This window comes from Calypte anna, chromosome Z, assembly GCF_003957555.1.
Source record: "Calypte anna isolate BGI_N300 chromosome Z, bCalAnn1_v1.p, whole genome shotgun sequence".
Lineage (NCBI taxonomy): Eukaryota > Metazoa > Chordata > Aves > Apodiformes > Trochilidae > Calypte > Calypte anna.
Window position 1 is genome coordinate 63,369,184 of NC_044274.1, and position 6,000 is coordinate 63,375,183.

Genomic DNA, 6,000 nt, shown 5'->3' on the forward strand with positions numbered 1-6,000 from the left:
TTCTGCTAAGCTCTTGAGCTCCTTTTAATTTAGCTTAGGGTCCCCATTACCAACAAGGAAGTAGGACTAATTCTGTGTATTAGTTGTTTGAATCAGTGTCATCTCTTTTCACCTTGGTGTTATATGAACCACTCACTACTTAGGCCAATATAATTAATGAGCTATTAAACATATTCAGCAAAAATTAGTTTGCTGTCTGTCCAGCAGATTGCTATTCAGTGTAGCCAAGTTAATGCCCTAGTGTGTTAGGATAAATACAAAGGAGATGGAAGTATCTAGTCTTTATTGCAAAGTTCATTTACTGTTTAATTACTTTATTAATCTCTGGGCTCCATTAATCAAATGGATATTCAGTTAACCTTTGCTTTTTTTTTCCCTTCCCAGCTCTTCTTAAAATTCTTTAAAAATTACACAACTGTTTCTTGCCATTTTTAAAGTACAAATGGTCCTAAATTTATTTGCTTTGCTCAGTTGAATGAAAGTGAATTTCCACTTCATAATACATTTTCAAAAGTGGCTTATTCAATGTAACTTTCATTTGTAATGGTTTGTTTCTCACCTTCTCTTTTGTATCTTTACTGTGAGATTTTTACACAAAACCTTGTAGCATGTGGTGTGGAACATCTCCCATTGCTGCAGGACTGAGGTACTTAATACTTTCCTTGCATCAGTTTTTAATAGGACTAGTTGTTCCCTGGGCACACAATCTCTTAAAATAGAAGACAGGGGGAACAAATTAGGCCCTGTGTAATCCAGGAGGAAATGCTTATGAACCTGCTTCATAAGCTAGACACTCATACATTGATGGGACCAGATTACACCCTAGAGTGCTAACATAGTTGGCTGATGTGGTTGCCAAGCCTCTCTCCATCATCTTCCAGAAGTCCTGACTAACTGGGGATGTCCCATTGGACTGAAGACTGGCAAATATAACACCCACCTTCAAGTAACACTGGAAGGAGAGGGTCCCAGTACCTACAGACCTGTCAGTCTCACCACAGTGCCAGGGGAGGTCATGGAACAGATAATGTCAAGAACTATTATAGATCGGTTAAGGGTCAACAAGACAATTGGGCCCAGTTAGCATGGGTTCATGGAAGGCAGGTCCTGCTTGACAAACCTAATCTCATTCTATGACAAGGTGACCTGCTTAGTGGATGGGGAAGAGGCTGTTGACGTAGCAGTAAAGCCTTTGACACTGTCCCCCATAACATCCTCATGGAAAAGCTGGCTACCAGTGGCTTGAATGGGCATATACGCTGCTGGATTCAACACTGGCTGGATGGCTGATCCCAAAGAGTTATGGTCAATGGAATTAAATCCAGTTGGCAGCCAGGCACAAGTGGTGTCCTCCAGGGCTCAGTGCTGAGGCTACTACTATTTAACATCTTCATTAATGATCTTGATGAGGGCATTGAATGCACCTTCAGTAAGTTGGCAGATGACACCAAGATGGGAGGGAGTGTTGCTCTGCTGTGTGGTAGAAAGGCTTTACAGAGGGACCTGGACAGACTAGATTGTTGGGCTGAGATAAAATTCAGTAAGGCTAAGTGTTGGGTCCTGCATTTTGGTCACAACAACCCCAGGCAATGCTACAGGCTTAGAGAAGAGTGACTGGAAAGCTGCCTGGCAGAAAAGGCACTTGTATTGATTGACAGTTGGCTGAATATGAGCCAGCAATGTGCCCAGGTGGCCAGGAAGGCTAATGGCGTTCTGGCTTGTATCAGAAACAGTGTGACTAGCAGAACTAAGGAAGTAATCTTGCCCCTGAACTCAGCACTATTGAAGCCCCACCTCAGATATTGTGTTCAGTTGTAGACACCTGAATACAAACAGGATGTTGAGGTGTTGGAGCAAGTCTGAAGGACAACACGCTGGTAAAGGGTTTGGAAAACGACCCCTGTGAGGAGTGACTGAGGGGCTGTATAGCCTAGGGAAACAAAGGCTGAGGGAGACCTTATCACTCTTTACAAATACCTGAAAGGAGTTTGTAGTGAGAGTGAGGTTGGTCTCCTCTCTGGGGACAGATGACAGGAAAAGGGGGAATGGCTTCAAGTTGCATCAGGAGATTTAAGTTGGGTATCAGGAGAAACTTCTTTACAGAAAGGGTTATTAAGCACTGGAACAGACTCCCCAGGAAAGTGGTTGTGTCTCCACCCCTGAACGTGTTTAAAAATCACCTGGATGTGGTGCCTGGGGCCATGGTTTAGTGGTGGGTCATTGGAAACAGGGCAATAGGGTTAGGACAAGGCTTGGACTCTATGAAGGTCTTTTCCAGCCTGAGGAACTCTATGATTCTCTGATGGAGTAGAGTTTAACTTGATGTTAAGTTCATAAATCTGAACAACACGCATAGATAACACACATAGGATATCAGTGATAGCCAGTGTTAACAAACCACTTCACGTTTACTTAAATAAATAGTGTTCTGAATTCTTGTGTGTTTATGTTCTTTGGTGGCCAGAGTAATGGAAGGATGCAAGATAGAGTGCTTGGCAGCAAATGAGTAACTATATTTGGAGTTCATATCCCAGCAGGGACATCTGTGTGTTCAACTTGCACTCTTTCACGGAAGGTTAGTTTTAGTTCTCAACTTAAACCTGTTTAAGTACAGCGTAAGTAGGCATGGTTGAATTATTTTGTTATATGGAAATGAGGTCAAGATGTGTTTATGTAATTACCTCTAGTTTAAAACTGCTTGTATTTGGATTTTTCACTGCAGAGAAGGCAATCAATGATCAACACTAAGTTACCAGTTATAAATGCAGTTGCCCAGAGGAAAGATCAGCAGAGAAAACAGGAATTTCATTATATTTAGTTGAATACCTCTGGGTAGTCATAGCTCATAAGTAAGGGAGCATTATGCAAATTTGTTTGGTTGGTTGTTTTTAACTGTACTAAAATTCTATAAAAAAGCGAAGGAAGAACATGTGAAACTACTTCATGAGTTATGGTAGAAGAGGGCAAGATACTTAAATAAAAAGAGTTTCAGCAACATTTGTGTGGGGCTAACAGAAAGACGAGACCAGCTGGAAGCATGACACTGGCAGAGGATGAACTGTGATTAGGAGACACAAGTGTTTGCTGGGACCCTTGTGGAAGGGCTTCATTACAGACAAAACGTACTTGAGACTTTCTGTAAAAGATGTATGCAATGAAGGTAGCTGTGACAGGTGAACTTCCCACCTGTATCTATGAAGAGTTTTCCCTTGGCAGGAGAACATTTTCTCAGTGAATGAAAATGTGCATTTTTTTAAAGTAGACAGCAGTTATGTCAGGGTTAAGAGATTGCCTAACTTTATGCTATCGAATCTGACACAATTGTCTTCTGAACAGTCTTCTTGCTGTTCTTGACTAAACTTATTTTCTGAGGCATGAATGGGAAAAGAGGAAAACTAATTAGTAATTTTTTATACTTATAAGACCACTCTAAAAACCAAGCATAGTTTATTAACCAGAAAGTTAACAAAACCTGGTTTCTATGTGTGCTATGTCATGGTGACTCATGGACATGAGTGAATTTTAAGTCAACATGATATTTTTTGTGACCCAGTAATCCTATAGGGAAAGTTACTATAACTGCTGGCAAAGTATTGGTTATAAACTGTGCATACTTTACTAAACAAAAAAAATACATTTTGATTTGAAGCAACACTTACTAAATTGTTCTCATTTATGCAGAAGGACCCTTGCTTAGTACAGCACATGTACTTGTATTAGATGCTCATACTTTTGAGCATTTACATGAATCGTCTCATAAAAGCAGGTCACCCAACTGCTGATCCAACAGGACTCTTTGCCAACACTTATGAAAGAAAATAATCTCTAATAAAAAATTAATTAGTCCTGAAAACTCGTTCAGCACTCACTGATGTAGCTTACTTTTCTGATCAAAAGCAGTGTCGTCCACATTCTAGGTAGCTTAACAGTATTTGCTATAACCCTGATGCCCTATGAATTTATATAGGCATCCCTCAGAACAATTAGGGGAAGAGAAGAGGGACCTCCAAAAAGGTAAAATCTGGACTAAAAAGGAAAGTTCAAGTTGCTGAAAATTAATATTATGTCTGAAGCTCATCAAGACTTGTCTTAGAATTTCTAAGGTTACCCTCTTCAGTCTTTTGAATTGTCCTTGCTTTTTCTGGAAAAAATGGTTATTTAATTTCCTGCTACCGAGATAACTTCTCCAGAAAAGCAGAAGCAAAGCAGAAAAGGATGTGAAGAAAAAAAAAACAAACCAACAACTAAAAGCAAAGGCAGCAGAAGCCTGAAAAGAAGCTTTCAAATTCTGATACCAAATTTTGGCAGTTCTTTCAGGTGATAGTGCGCTGCTTCAAAATCTATGCAAAGCACAAAGAGAAAAAATAAATTTAAAGTAAAAAATTAGAAGTAAACCTCTAGCAAAATAAAATTCTAATAAAATAGATTAATTTCCTCTTTGGTTGACTGAATTGCCACCTGTGAAGTGTTTTATCTTTCTTGAGGGCTTCACCTGGTCATGGAACTTGTTTGAAGAGAATTTGAGAACCCCTGCTATAAGCATTTATTCACAAAAGTATTCTGTAGCTATTTCCTAGAAAATCAAATGAAAACTTGATGAAATTTCAGTCCTCATCACAAAATTTGGAATAAATATTAGGTGTTTCAAAATAACTTCCGTTTATCTGTTCCACAGACATATTTAGTTTTGTAGCACTTTCAGACAAGGATTTCTGTAGGACAATAAAGAAATTGGTCTGTATCATGTACTCAGTTTTCTTGGGAAAAGTTCGTAATAATCAAATTATGTAAAGTTCCTGAAGATGCTCTCACAAGGCCCATCTTTTACCTCTTGTCTCTGAGAATTAGTACCAGGTTTGTTCAATTGATAAAGATCAATTTTCAAGGCTGTTACAGATTGGAATGTTTTGGTTTTACTTGAGGATTCTAAGTCTGAGATTATTTTATAGTATTGTCTAGTTCTTAATCTTTTATGAACACTGGACAGCACATAACCCTTACTTAAAAAGTCTAATCTAGGAAATACATGGCATGTGATTTCAAAGTATCTTGCCAAGTCATTATGTTAACATGTTTGCCGCTGTTTAACAGCATTTTTTTCCTTGGATTATTTATAAACATGAAGCTTCCTTCAGTAGAATATCAGTATTGTGACAGATGTCACAAAATGTTCCTCCTCTGAACTTTAGCTTTTGCTAAATACTCTGTTTAGAAAACAGCCTTGTAATCTGGTGAGTCCACCCCATCTCAAGTACCTCTTCAGCAGTAGGGGCTTTGAAGGGCTGGGTAAACGTGCCAAATACAAACCTATTTGACAGAATTCATCAGTGGTCACAAGTGCCAACAATTCTTTGGACTGGAATCTCAATTGGGATTTTGTATGGTTTTAGACAAAACAGCCTTCTCCAAATGTGACCACACTGGGAGAAAGCAGTGTCAGGCTCCGGGAGAGTCCCTATTTCTGTCATAAAATACACCAAATACACCAAACCCAAATAATTGGGTTTCCCTGAGTCACCAAGACAGCTGGAGACTTGAGTTCAGAAAGTGGCTTTGAACTCCCATAGAGTTTCTCCAGGGTTGCATGCACTGTACAGCAGAAGTCATCAAAATTATGGTAACAAATGGAGAGAAGTGAGCAGCTCTGATCTTGGTTGTAGGAATCTATTTATCCAGAAGATGCCCTTCAGCTTCTTACAGAAACTTTGCCTGGCTGTGGAAGAACTGGGAGTCTGTTGGAGGCACAGAGTGTGAATCTTCAGTCAGACTTGCTGTCATGCCATTCTTTACCTAGATGAACCTATTTGCACACCAGGGCTTTGGGAAGGTATCTACATTTTAATTCATGTTGGTACTGTGATCTTTCCACTCCTGGCTGCCATAGAAATACATCTGGGAGCTATCTAGTTTAATTCCTGCTCTCTGTTCAGGCTCCTTGGCCTACAGATGAGCAGGTGTGTCATGTTCATAGTAAGGATCACTTCATTTTGAAGGCCATGG